The sequence below is a fragment of the Pseudocercospora fijiensis genome (assembly GCF_000340215.1).
Source record: "Pseudocercospora fijiensis CIRAD86 unplaced genomic scaffold MYCFIscaffold_6, whole genome shotgun sequence".
NCBI classification, from domain to species: Eukaryota; Fungi; Ascomycota; class Dothideomycetes; order Mycosphaerellales; family Mycosphaerellaceae; genus Pseudocercospora; species Pseudocercospora fijiensis.
The window spans coordinates 4,125,425-4,140,798 of NW_006921537.1; positions in this window are offsets into that span (position 1 = coordinate 4,125,425).

Sequence of the window (15,374 nt, forward strand, 5' to 3'; positions counted from 1 at the left end):
TCGCGGGCACTAGTCGCTACTGTTGCAATCTGTTCCTTCGACGCCGTCGCTATTAATCTAGTCGCAACAATCTAGTCGCAACAATCTAGCATTTAATCTAGCATTCAATCTAGCATTCAATCTAGCATTCAATCTAGCATTCAATCTAGCATTTAATCTAGCGACAATGTCGGACGATAGCGATACTATTATAGCCGATATAGACGATAAGCCGCTACTAATAGAGCCTTCTAGCTTGCCTATGCTACTATAGCAATATAATGCATTCGATACGAGCGAGCTCGGCTTAGCGCTACTATTAGACTAGCTTATAGATATAGTAGTAGAACATAGCCTCGCAGAATATAGCCTTATAGAACATAGCCCTTACTAGACGAGCGAGCTTTTAGCGTTGCTATTAGACTAGCTTGAAGATATAGCAGCAGAATACGGCCTTCCGACAGCGCTAGCTCTAGTTGTTCTAACCCGCTAAGAGCGCCGTACAGGTCTACGCGCTAACGTCGCGCTACCTATTATCGAGGAAGAAGAGGAGGAAACAAATAAAGATAATTACGAGACTAAGGATTAGGATAATAAGATAAGCGATAATAAGGTCGAAGCTAAAGCCGCTAGTGCTAAAGGTGGCTAGTTCTTTCGACTAGAAGATAAAGGAGACTTCTTAGATAATAATAATAATGTCGAGCCTTAGATTGTCGGTGCTACTCGCCCTAGCACCGCTCGGAAGCGCTAGTTTCTAGCTAGTTTAGCAGCTAAGAAGAAGAAGAAGAAGCGTAAGAGTCTAAAGACTCTACTGCAGAAGTATACTAATGTTATAAACCTACTAAACTACGAGTACCTTACTGCGCTAAAGCTGCTCTTAATATAGGTAGGAGATCTAGGAATAAAGATATAGCGCCGTCGTATCGATAAGATTATCGATATCTTCTCCTTCGAGGGTCTCGTAAGTACTCGTAGGCTCCGTTCTAAGTTAAAGAGGCTCGTTAGTAAGAAATTCTTCAACTAGTACGATCCGGACTCTACTATCGATAGATAAGAGAAGCTAAGTGAGATAGACAAAGTTATTAAAGATATAGCGCTAACTTAGTATAGTGTCCTATAGGGTTTGCTTCCTAATAAGCGCTATACCGCTAAAGATGTCGCTAAGGAAGATTAACCTAGTATCCGAGACAAATTTGGCCGCTAGAAGAAGCGTATCGCTACGATTACGTAGATCGTTGCTCGATCGATTTTATTAAAGAAGGCGTCCTAGTTTAGCAAGTCCTTTAGGCTGTTCCTATATACTAGTAGTATTAAGCGACGAGTCGTCGATATCCTTAGTACGATAGGTCTTTGTCCTGCCTATCGTATACTATAGCGGCTAGCGAGGAAGACTACTCGTACTAACCGAGAACGGGCAGTTAAGATGTTTATTAAGGATAGATATATAATCGTATACGACAACTTCTATGTCTAGGAGAACCGGAAGGCTATCTAGACGACTAGTAGCAATACTAAGCAGCGCAATATAACGACCTCGTATATTGCTAGGCATCAAGCCGTCTAGAAGGGTCTAAAGAAGCATATACTAAAGCTAAAGAAGAAGATAAACCCTCGGATTATCCTACGCAAGATCTGCGCTAACAAGCATAAGAAGGCGACCTCTTTGTACTATATCGACTAGGCTATAGGATTCCTTACTAGCGATAAGCTATAGCATCTGTTTAAGGAATACGATAGCTTTAAGGGCCCTAATGTAGACGATCGTATTCGCGGCGGTAGTCTAACTAAGCGGTTCCTATAGCGTACGATCTAGATTAAGGACAAGAAGGATAGCAAGACTCTTATAATCTCACTGCTAGTATCCGATTATAACGAAGCCTCGATTAAAGATACGTACTAGGTATATAACGATATCTTCTAGAAGTTCTTAAAGCTCGATCTAGATAATAAGGCGTTCTAGGACTAGCTTATTATCGTTATTAGAGACTAAATAACCGTCGATCGTATCCGTAGTATTAAGCTCGGCAGCGTCGAGAGTACGCGCGTATACGATAGGAAGGACTTTATCGTCGGTATGCTAGCCTTCTTCTATATCGAGATGAATGCGTACTACACTCCTCTACGAACCTATTACGATACTAACAAGGTAGGCAAGTACCTAGCCTACACCCTTAAGGACATCGCTAAGTATTATACTATCCGCCGCTTTAGTAGTACTAAGGCGGAGTACTACATCGTTCGATAGGTAGTATTCGTAGTATATCGTACGTATATTAGTACCTAATTTCTTTAAGAGGCAGAGGAATAGCTCGGATTCAATTTCGGTGCTCCTTAGTTTACAAGCATAAACCGTATCGAGGTAGTAAAGGCTCTAATTAAATACTATCTTACGCCTCGGCAGTATATTAATATCGTAGAGGCTATTTACGACAAGCTCTTTATACAGGCTGCTTAGATTAGATTGAATAAGGATAGTAAGATAGACGACCCGTCGTATACTACTATAGCTCGACTATTATAGGAGATCGAGAACTTCTTAACCGTACATATTGCGATCCGTAAAATAGACCTTAGACATCTTCGCCGTATAGTAGAACATCTTATTCCAAACTTCTTTAGTGCTCGGCAGCTAAATTATAGGCGGGAGATAGTAAATCTTTCGTAGATACTAAATATATCTAATCCTATCCTATAGGAGGCTATCCTAGACTTAGCTATCGTTAATCTCGGAAATAGTAAGGGCGTTGCTGCTAATGAAATGCTTAAGCTATATAATAAGGATTACAAGCTCGATATTTAGGCCCGTAGCAACTCGACCTACGACGTATCTACTATAATAGAACTAATCTCGCAGAACCGGGAGGCATCGCAGGCCGTACGTAGTATATTCGAGAGCATCGGACTAAAGGGTACTAGATACTATACCGAGAAGGATACTGCTAAGCAGGTATAGGCTAGAGCAATTAAGAAGTACTAAGAGGGCAGTATAACACCGGATAAGTACGATCCGGACGCTAATTTCACAGATCTAATCGAAGCACTAAAGCTAGATCTACGCCCTGTCTCTAATAATATTTAGCAGATTAGGGCAGGGCTAATCCCTAGTGTATACGAGTAGCTTAACAATATTAACTAGCGTCTATTAAATAGCGTAACCCGTAGCGCTCCTAATATAGCTACTAATAGTGTAGACAATATCGACGGCGTAGATGCGAGAGAGCGCGTTAGTAGTAGTACTTAGCGGGGACCTATACAAGTAGGCATTGTCGATAATGCTATAGCTGCTATATACTAGCTATACGTCGACGCTAAGGGCTTTGCTAACCTAGACCTAGATATAGTAGATCTAACTAGTAGTCCCTAAAGGCTCTTGTAACAGTAATAGGTAATAGTAGCGGTTATAGCGATTAAGGATTAAATAAATCTAGCTTTTGTATTCGTTTGTAGTAATCTAACCTGCTATATCTACTATTTAGGCCTTCCTTACTGGCTTTATCTCTTAGGTGCTAGCTTTATCTTGTAAGTGCGCTTGCCGCCGACAACGATAGCCCCGTTAACTAGGCGGTTAGCGGCGAAGTAGTAGCGGTAGACTAGAGTGCGTACCTCGTCGGGGGTACTTGTAAAGTCGAAGGGTTTGACTAGGCGTACGATAATTGCTTAATAGCTAGCTACGAAGGGTTTGGCTAGGCGTACGATAATTGCTTAATAGCTAGCTAGGCTAGGCGTACGATAATTGCTTGATAGCTAGCTACGAAGGGTTTAGCTAGGCGTACGATAATTGCTTAATAGCTAGCTAGGCTAGGCGTACGATAATTGCTTAATAGCTAGCTACGAAGGGTTTAGCTAGGCGTACGATAATTGCTTAATAGCTAGCTAGGCCAGGCGTACGATAATTGCTTAATAGCTAGCTACGAAGGGTTTAGCTAGGCGTACGATAATTGCTTAATAGCTAGCTAGGCTAGGCGTACGATAATTGCTTAATAGCTAGCTACGAAGGGTTTAGCTAGGCGTACGATAATAGCTTAATAGCTAGCTAGGCTAGGCGTACAATGCCTCTAGTCGCTAGCAATTCTGGCCTTAGGCATTCGACTAGCAGTCGGCGGCTATTGCGTTGAAAGTGCGATAATATATAGCCGTTATTGTTGCCTTGCTATTGTAGCTGAATAGCGCAATCCTATTAGTAGAGGCAAACCTTACCTGCGATACGCTAATGTAGACCTACGCTTCCTAGTTTAACTTCTTCTTCTTCTTCTTCTTCTATATATACTAATACACTAACACCCCTAGCAACACACTAGCTATCGGCTTCTAATAGCAACAGTGTCGATACCTCTTTATCGTATATAGGTGGCTCTATAGCGATTAATACTATTCCTTACTAGTTCTGCGGCTTGCTACCGATAGAGCCGCTTGTCTAATAGTTGAGGTTCCTCGGTAGGTAGTTTGTTTAGTCCTTTCTCTTCGAGGTTTGGTCTCCGATAGGCTTTGCTAAGCAAGACGTTACGAGGCGACTCTCCTAGCGAGTAGGTTGTTTTCTATAGCTTTAGCGGGCGCCGACTGCGTATTTAACCGAAAGAGTATAGTTTTTGTTAGAATATCGCAGTACAAACTATAGAGGTCTTAGATAGATTAGCGGAGGTAAAAACTCTTTAGTAAGGTACACCTATAATGCGGCTAACGGTCTAACTCGGTAAAAACTCTTTAGTAAGGTATACCTTAAGTAGCGGCTCGATAGCGACTCTCCTACTAAGTAGGTTAATAGACTAAGTAGGTTAATAGGTTCGTAGCATTGCTATAGGCCTAACTCGGTAAAAACTCTTTAGTAAGGTACACCTTAAGTAGCGGCTAGGCCTAACTCGGTAAAAACTCTTTAGAGAGGTATACCTTAAGTAGCGGCTATAGGCTTCCTACGTTCGGATTCTTTATAGGATAATAGCTCTCGAGAACGCATCTAGTTAAGTCGGTGTAACGCCTTCGTTAGGACTGTTAGTTATAATAACCTTAGTCGTTACGTAAGGGCCTCTAGTGTACTCAAGCCCGAAGGCGCTTAGTCTTAGTCTTTACTGCTACTATACGACTGCAGCCCTTTACGTATTAAGACTGCTATTCGACTATAGTGCGCCTCCCCTTCTAGTAAGCGCATTAAGACTGTTATCCGACTATAGTGCGCCTCCTCTTCTAGCAAGCGTACTAACATTGCTATACGACTGCAACGCGCTCGATAACCTTTTTTTTCGCGGTATCTCTAATACTAAGGGCGCGGTTACACTCTATTGTTGTCTAGATACTAATAAGTGTCGCTTTAGCGATCGCTGTCGTGTTTCGCTTAATAAGTCCCTTCCTACACACCTCGCGTACTATAGTTAGTAATAGAATACGTTAATTGTTACGCATTGCGCGTAGTATATAGGCTATATGTAATGCTAGTATACTTCGGAGTGTGTGCTTCTGCAGCCGCTTAGTGCCGCTAGTTAATTAGATTCCCGGACGCTACTATTCGTTTTCTCTGCCTTATATAGTAACCAGTTATCGGAATGATCGTTCTAGGGAGAGTCTAAGCAATAGAGGGCGTTAACGTAAGAGGGCTGTCGTAGCTTCTCGAAGAGTACTTACGCTCGATATATGTTATCGCCCTACGTATCTATCCTTGCCGTATATGTTATAGTACCTATAAGAGTATATAGTGCAATAAGTATAGTGCTAGTCTCGCTAGTCTCGCTAGTAACTTCTCGCTAGTAACTTCTTACTAGTCTCGCTAGTAACTTCTCGCTAGTATTAGTAACTTCTCGGGTTTCGGAGGCGGTTCTTAGTGCCTAAGGCGGCCGTCGTTATCGTATTAGACACTTTTGTTAGCGCTATTTGCTAGAAATGCGCTTAATCGACGTATCTCGCTGCATTAGTAATATACTATTATAAAAGTCGTAAAAGTCGTAAAAGTCGGGAAAGTCGGTATTATAAATACGCGGAAGGAAGTAGCTATAACGTTTAATCCTACCAATCAAGCGCTCTGCTATACTAAATCCGGGGTCTTAGCGGGACTCGGTATCCTTGTCGCTTCCTCGAATTTACGCTTCTCGCCTAGCTCTTATATACTATCGATATATACGACTATCGATACCTACGACTATCTATAAACCCTCGTCGCAAAGAACACAATAGAAAAGCCTACTTAGCGAGCTTACAAGGACACGATAGAAGAGCCTACTTAGCGAGCTTATAAGGACATAATAGAAGAGCCTGCTTAGCGAGCTTATAAGGACATAATAGAAGAGCCTACTTAGCGAGCTTACGAGGACATAATAGAAGAGCCTACTTAGCGAGCTTATAAGGACATAATAGAAGGGTGGTAAGGAAGGACCTTATTAAATGCCAATTCTAGCGCCAATTCTAGCGCTAGCTCTCGTAGAAGCAGCTTAACTAGGCATCCTACATTATATACCGGCTCTCGTAGAAGCAACTCAACTAGGCATCCTATATTACACGCTAGGCTAGCTCTCGCAGAAGTAGCTAAACTAGGTATCCTACATTACATACCGGCTCTCGCAGAAGCAACTCAACTAGGCATCCTACATTATACGCTAGCTCTTATAGTACACAACCTGCGATCGAGCGTAGTATTACGGCTCACTTTTCCGGGAATAGGACAAGGACTTAGCGAGCTTACAAGGACATAATAGAAGGGTAGTAAGGAAGGACCTTATTAAATGCTAATTCTAGCGCCAATTCCAGTGCTAATTCTAGTGCCAATTCTAGTGCCAATTCTAATACTATTTTACCGCCATTTTACCGCTAATTGTAGCGCCAATTCTAGCGCTAGCTCTCGCAGAATATTATATACTAAACATTAGCAAGTCTTCTATATCGTTACCTTCCTACTAGCTAGCCTTACGCCTACGCTCTCTCTCTCGAGCCGATAGTATACGGCTACGGCCTAACCGACGGCTTAATCTACTATTACTATCCCCTACTTAGCTGCCTCCTACTACTTAGCGACGCGCAGTTTCCTCGTAATCTAGATCCTATATGCCTCTAGTGTTCTTTACTGCCATCCTCTTACGGGCCTCGATAGTAGAGCGGGCAGAGTTCTATATATTCTTCTGTAGCTGCTTACGGCGCTATTGTTAGTTAGTAGGCCGATTAGCGACAGGTTAGCTTGTCCGAGTTACGGCGGCAGTAGTAGCAGCAGTAGTAGTAGCAGCTTCTTCGGCCTTCTTCTTCTTCTCGGCATCTCTGTTTCTAACGAATACATTATGCTTAGCAAATACGCTAAAGATAATGCGATTTAGCTCTAGCAAGAGGTCTTCTTCTAGCTAGATCTCTCGAAGGTTATTAGCCTCCGCTTAATACTAGGTATAGAACCCTATAGCCCGCTCCTAGATGTCCGCCTCTTTAATTAGGGTATCGTAGTCCTTACTAGATGCATAGGTTCGAAATGCATTCTCGGTCCGGCCGTACTTAGCACTAAAGACATTACACAGATCCTATAGAATAGGCTCGGGTACTAAGAAGGTCGATAGGATAACCCCGAAGAGGCGATTGTCGTACTAGTCTAGAAAGATCTGTTCTACGATATTAGATACGAAGCTCTCGAGGAATAGGAGAGTATAGTACTAGGTTAATCTAACATTAGGAGCTGTTAGTAGCTTTAGAACTACTAGAGTAGTATAGCTCTCCTAGACTAGTCGATCTAGCAGGTCTAGATTATACATACTGCAGCAATCGGCAGTGCCTACTACGACCTTGTTAATACTATACGTATACTCGTATTCGCTATATATCTCTAAGATTATATTACGAAAGCAGCGGCGATATTCTAGGTTCGGGTAGTAGCGCGTATTCTATAACTACAACTAGATATCTAGTGTGTTGTTACGCTAGCCTATCTCTTTAGTAGACTAGGACTTCTTAGTCGCGTTCTCGGCGATTGCTGTTACGACAGCATTATAAAAGGGGTAGCTAGTAGTTCGAACAGGACGAGGCGGCATAGACACTGCTAGTAGATTAGTTACAACAGTATCCTCGTCTTCCTCGTCTCTATCCTAGCTATACGCATCGAAGATAGACTTATCGACGTCGAATTCCTTACTAGGAATAGTAGCATATCGCAGATTAGATAGTCGTACTAGAACATAATCCTATACTTAGTATAGCCTAGCACTAGCGATACTAGCGACACTAGCGACACTAGCGACACTAGCGACACTAGCGACACTAGCGATACTAGCGCTAGCTGCTATCGGGTCTCGTAGAACTATCGAGCGGTAGTTAGAACCGTATAGTATACGCTTCTCTATATTATTTAACTAATATAGTGCGAACATAACTGCTAATGCCTCTATACTAGGAATACGAGCCGCACGACTAAACTTCTATATTAGATCGTCGATATCCTTAGTAATTAGAAGCTTAATCTAGATTACTAAGCCGACATCTAGTACGTTAACGCTAGTAGAAGTCGCTAGAGTGCCGAACAGGATACGGATTTAAGACTTAGACTTCTTAAATTCCTTGTACCGCTTGTCCTTATTAATGTCGGCGATATACGTAGTATAGAAAGAGACAACGCTAAGCATATAGATAGTCCTATAGCTACTAGGTACTACCGGCTCTCTATCCTAGGTATACTTCCGAGAATGCTACTTAGCTAGCGAGTCCTTATTAATGTTACTAGTTAAGAGTACAAGCTACTAGTACATCGTAACGCGAGCCTTATCGATCTGCTTGCGACTATCGATAAAGATAATAGTCTTCTAGATATTCTATAGTACCGCTAAGCTATCGGCGTCTACTATATGCTTAAGTACGAAGTATAGGTAATCGAAACCTGTTATCTAGCCCTAAGGCATCGTTTGCAAGATATACTTAGTATCTAGGCGATCGATAGTACTCTAGACAACCTAGGTCTCGAATGCGCTATCGCCTTGTGTACGGAGGCCGTACTAAAGCAGATACTTCTTAGTTTCCTTAGTTAATATTACAGAGCATGCGAGAATAGTCGTATCCTATATTATAAGCTAGCGAAGGAGGTAAAGGACTCTATAATCTACGCGGAAGTCCTTCTACTTAAGATGTATATACGCTTCATCCTATACCTATAGGCTAAGACGGTCGGCAATAGCACGTAGGACCTCCTAGAACTCGGTACTTATCGCTTGCTCGGGACTGTAGATAATATACTAGTATCGGCCTTCTTTAATGTTAGTAAACATAGATAGATCCTTCTCCTTTGTTTAGGTAGTAATAATATAGACCTTAATTAGATCCTGTTCTTCCTTATCTAACTAGCGGATAGCGGCTACTATATCCTCGCTCTACTTATTAGCGATACGTGTAAGTAGTACGATCTGCAATATAATAAAACTAGTAAGCATAGTATAGGCCTAGAAAATGATCGTTTTGCTAGCGCTAGTACGAGCTAAAAGCAACACATCCTGTCTCTCGAAGATAATAGTATAGACGTAGTCGAGCTGCATCTTAGTCGGTTCTAGTAATAGCTCGCGATAAGGATGCATTAGCTTTAGTATACGCCGCAGACTATACTCGACAATGCGACGATGGAATAGCATCGCCTATTAATTGCTACTAGTATCCTATACAAGTAGCTATACTTCCTCGAGGCTGTACTCGTCTATATTAATATAGCGCTCCTCGAAGTAGGCTATCTAGCTAGCCTTATTAGCCTCGTCTAGATTAGTAGGCATCTCTAGCTTACGCTCGACAGTCTATTAAGGCTCTATACGATTAATCGCTAGACGACTAGGCAGGCGGACGAAGTATTAGTCGCCTTCCTTCTTACGCCGATTGCTAGCATCGTCGCTAATATCGAATCTACCCTTCTTCGCCTTATTGCGATCGCGCTTTAAGAGGTTAAAGAGATCGTTCGGCATTGCGGACGCCTATCGCTCTATTAGTAGAAGTAGTGTCGCTCTATTAGTAGAAGTAATATCGCTCTATTAGTAGAAGTAGTATCGCTCTATTAGTAGAAGTAGTGTCGCTCTATTAGTAGATAGTCGGAACCTAGCAAATAGTAGCGTACGCGACTGCACGAAGCGGCAACAATCGCGGAGCCGTAGAATAGTAGGTCTCGGGCTCGAGTCTCGCTATCGCTATCGCTACGTAAAGCACTAGATACGACTCGGAGACACCCAATACTAGAATACTATAATAATAAGTAGCGCTTAAGGCCAAATAGGATCGCTAGTGTATTTAGAAGGTGTCTAACAAGTTTTAGTATACTAGGTATACGTATAGGTGTTAAGGTATAGACGATTTAGCGATTTAGGCTATTTTAGGAGTAGGCACCGATAGGCGGCGAGAACAAGTAAATAGTAGCAGATACCGGACAAGGCGACACTTAAAGGTGTTAGGGGAGTGCTTTCTAAGGCTCCTCGTATAGGCAGTGTGTTCTAGAAGGGGTTTGTTGTCTATCGCGATATAGGTGTTTGTAGAACAAACGCGAAGCCGAGAATGTCCGTATAGTTAGAATAGACTATAGCCTTTATTTTTACAGTACTGAAATTTTGAAGTAGGCCAAATTCTACGTATGTCTATAATACAGAACCCCCTCTATACAAGTCTAGCGGTAGCTGCGATAGTTGTTAAGTTGTAAGCCTATCTAATATCTCTAAGGAGGTATTATAAGCAAGGAATCGCCTAATTAGTGCAGTTTGTCTTTAGGCGCTTTACTAAGGCTCGCTCTTCCTTCTATACTATACTATATTAAGAAGACCCGAGATCCGGTATACGTAGAACATAAAGGAAGTTACGAGTACAAAGCGAAAATAGCCTAAGATAGAGGCAGTCCGAATCGATAGACCTACGGTTACTAGCAGTTTTTCAAAGCGACGCTATAGGCTAGCTTTAGTTAATTCCGCCTCTAGCTAAAGACTCCGCAAATCGCGATTAGGCTAGAGTAGGCTTATAATTCCGGCGGATCCGTAAATCTTAACCTACTATTTACGGACTTAGCGAAAACGACGAGATAGACTTAATAGACCTAGACTACCCTTCCGATACTACGAAGATCTTAGTAGATACGGGGATAGCTACCGTTATAACCTCGGCTAGAGTAACGATCTATATAGCGAATCTAGATGCCGCGGCAGCCTTAGACATTAGGTCTATCGTAGAGAAATACCCCTAACTATAGATAGATCGGGGTACGACGATCGATCTTCCTAAAAATAGATAGCTAGAGCTCCTACTTAAATCGGGCTAGGAAAACGAGAAGTTTAGTAGCAAGGTCTACCGTATATCCGATAAGGACAATATAGAGGTAAATAAGTAGTTTAATAAGCTTTATACTTAAGGCAAAATAGCCTATAGTAAAAAGCTATCGCCGCTAGTATAGCTAGTCTTTATAGTCTAGAGAACTCTTTTCCGCGACGATAGTACTACGTATAGGAAGCCGCGCGTAGTAATCGATATCCGAGGCCTTAATAGTATATTATAGAAGGACACCTACCCGCTACTACTCTAGGACGACATTATCGCGAAATTACGCGGCTATAAGTATATTTCTATTATAGATATAAGATCTATATTCTACTAGTTCGTAGTCGCGGAAAAGGATCGCTAGAAATTCACCGTTAATACTACGCGGGGATAGGAATATCTAAAAGTCGCTACTATAGGTTACTATAATAGCGTATAGTACGTATAAAGACTGCTCGACCGTACCCTATAGGAATTCGGCGACGTAGCGAATAGATACATTAACGATATAGTTCTCGGCTCGGTAGACCTAGAGTCCTACCGAGATTTGCTTAATCGCGTATTTAAAAAAAATAGATAAGATACGGTTTAGTTTAGAGCTAGGAAAGGCGTTCTTAGGTTTCCCCTCTATAAAAATCCTAAGTAGAGAAGTAGACGGAAAAGGCTTCGTAACGTAGGCGGATCGACTCGTAGTACTATAAGAATTAGAAAAACCTACTAACGCTAAACAACTTAAGTAATATCTCGGACTAGTAGGCTACCTTAGGTCTATAGTGCTATACTACGGAAGAATTACCCTACCGCTATAATAGGCGAAAGTCGCGGCTATAAAGGATTATTAGGCTACCTAAACGAAAGGAGGCAAGCGACGCGCTTAAATACGGGGCGCGCGCCTCTAATAGACTAACGAAATAAATACCGCTTAGGAAATTATATAGTCGATATAGTCGGAAGAGTACCGAGGGTTTCTTTAGCATTTTAACCCTAAGTCTACCCTCTATATCGACGTTAATATATCTAAGGAATTCGGAATCGGGATAATATACTACTAAGTTTACGGAGACTTAAATATAGAATACGAGGAGCCCGAACTAGTAACTCGTAGAGACGATATAGTTTCGGATTTCGTTAATAGTACTACCTAGTTGCGGAGATCTAAGCAATTCCCGCGTAATAGACTTAAGGTCTTAGGATTTGCTAGCTATATACTTACCGGGGCCGAAGCCCGCTACTAGCCTATAGAACTCGAATTGTTCGGGATAGTATAAGCAATTAAGAGGGCCTCTTATATAGTAGATTCCGCGCTAAAGACTATCGTAGTTACCGACTATAGTATAGTTACTATAATAGCGAAAAAGATATAGATCGCAACGACGGTGTCTACGGCTAGCCTTAACCGCCGAATTATCTAAGCCGCGGTATACATTTCCTAGTTTATAAACCTCGATATTATTTATAGGCTAGGTAGGAATTATATCGCTCCCGATATACTCTCCCGATTATAAGGTACGAGCTCTCCTAATCGATATAACCTTAATATAAGCGGCCTTAACGAGATTCCTACGATATTAGTAAGGGCGCCGATATTAGAAATACTACGAAACCCTACGTCTATCGAAGATATCGGGAGTAGCGTAGAAAAGGTATATATTATAGAAAGATCTAGACGATATACGAACGATACCTAGAATCGGCCTACGCTAAAGACCGGTACTATACCCCCTCGCCTAGATCCTAGGCCGCGATCCTTAGCCCTTCCGAACTTCTATCTAAGCGTTCCTATTCTTCCTACTATAGCGTTAGTTAATATAGCATCCCTATCCGGGATCGACTATACTAAGTATTTTCTTTCGCGACTCGATAGATATAAATACTAGGCCTACGATAAGATCCCTATATTTTTCTTTAGTCTCCGAGGGGAACCTAGCTATTATATTAAAACGGTTATATCGCTATCCGATAACTTTAAGACCTAGCTAAGATAGGCTTATTAGGAAGACCGTCCGTAGAGACGTTTGCTCTCCGTCCTTTAGTCTATCGAGATAGCGTATATATAGGAATAGTAGCCTTAGCCGGATCGAATATTAAACCGCTAGGCGAGGAGGAAGCAAAAGCGCGAGCGAGATAGAGAGCTTAAGCGAAGGTCCGCGTACCTCGAAGCCGCCTAGCGGAAAGATAATAGCTAAACACTATAGGTCTATCTAGAGGCAACGCCTAGCTACCTCCTAAAACCGCCTTCTCTCCGCTCTTCGAAGGATACGGCCGCTTATAGTATATAGAACGCGCTTAAAAAACTAGACGACGTTCCTATAGACTTAAAGTCCTTATATAGAATTAGATTCTTTCGGGAAGACGGCCTTATCTACTACGTCGACCTAATTTTATATTACTCTTAATTATATATTCCTTTCGCCCTTACTTACGAGATCTTTAAGATAGTATGTAACTTAAGGCACTACGCGGGGTTCTAGCGTACGCTCGATCGAGTTAACGCTAGTTTCTATATTAGGAACTGCCGTCGACATTTAGAACGATATATCGATTAGTGTAATATATATAAGGCGAACTAATCGACTCGGTATAAGCCCTACGGCTAGCTTAACCTAATAGACTCGAAGTATCGACTTCCTATAGACGTTTAAATAGCGGATTAGATTGTAGGGCTCCTACCTACTAACGAAGGTTTTAATACGCTTCTTATAGTAACCTATAAGAAGTCTAAACGGGTTTTACTCCTCTCGGGCAAATGCTAGTAGACTATAGAAACGTAGGCAGCCTAATACCTTACGTCTATCTAAGAACGATCTTAGCGGGTTGCTAAGGTATTTATTTGCGACCGGGACCCTAAATAGCTATCTAAATTTTTTACTACGATAATAAAGCTACTAGGTATATCGATCCTCGCCTCTATAGCGTACTACCTATAGACCGACGGCTAGTCTAAACGTACAAATTAGACCGTAGAAATCGCTATACGGTATTTCGTTATAGCTAATCCGGACGCGTAGTAGATAGACGTCCTACCCTCCCTTATATTCTACCTTAGGAGCGTTAAAAACGCGAGCACCGGCATCTCGCCCGACGAGATGCTTTTCGGATTCGATTTAAATATAGACGCTTTTATCGGGCTTCGAGAATTGTAGCTAAAGGACTACGTAACGCTACGATAGCAATTTCGTAACGTAGCTAAAGAATCGATAGCCTTCGTAGCGGTAGATATAAAACACTGCTACGACGCTAAGCATTAGTATATATTCTTCGAGCTAGGAGACTACGCTATACTTAGGCTATATTACGGATATCGCGTATACGGTTAGGCTTATCGTAAGTATAGTAACTAAGCTATAGGTCCCTTTAAGATTAAGAGGAGAATAGGTAAATTAGCCTACGAGCTTAAGCTACCGCAATTAGTTAAGTTCTATCTAATCGTGTCTATAGCGTAGTTAGAGCTAGCCCCGAACCTAGTAAAGGACCCGTTCGTAAGGCTATACGACCGCATTCCCGTACCGATAGACCTATAGTCTAAGCAACCGGTAATAACTCTAGAACGTATTTTAGGGAAGCGTAGTTCTAGAGGAAGAACGGAATATCTAGTTAAGTAGAAGGACGAGTAGCCGATAATAAATAAATAGATCCGGGTAGACGACCTTCTAGAGAGCAACGCTTACCTAATCGACTAGTTCGAGGACTCCTAATTTACGGATAGACAGATTAACTAGATAAAACTATCCCTAATATTGCGAAAGCCTACGTAAGTCGCGCCGATAGTAAAGCGACTCTAGTCTAACGGTACTAAAGGGGATTAACTACGACGAGATACGTAGCCTATAAGACGCTAGCCGCTAAGAGGAGGTAGAAGGCCGAACTACGCGGAAGATAGCGACCCTAAGTCTATTAAGGCGGTTATCTAACCCGCCGCCGGGGAAGCGTAGATAGGTTAGTCGGCTACCGATATAGATCCGAACCGGCTAACTTCGCTAGTAAGCAAAAATACTACGTTAAGCGAATCGATTAGCTCCGACGTATATCGCTCCCACGACGACGAGAACGGCGACGCCCGGAAACAGGCTAAGACCTTAGGTCTACTAGCCGTATCTAACGCTAGATCGCGTAAACTAAAGGCTAGGGCGCTTATCCTAACGGTAAGGCGCCTTACTAAGGAGGAAATCTAGCGATAGGGG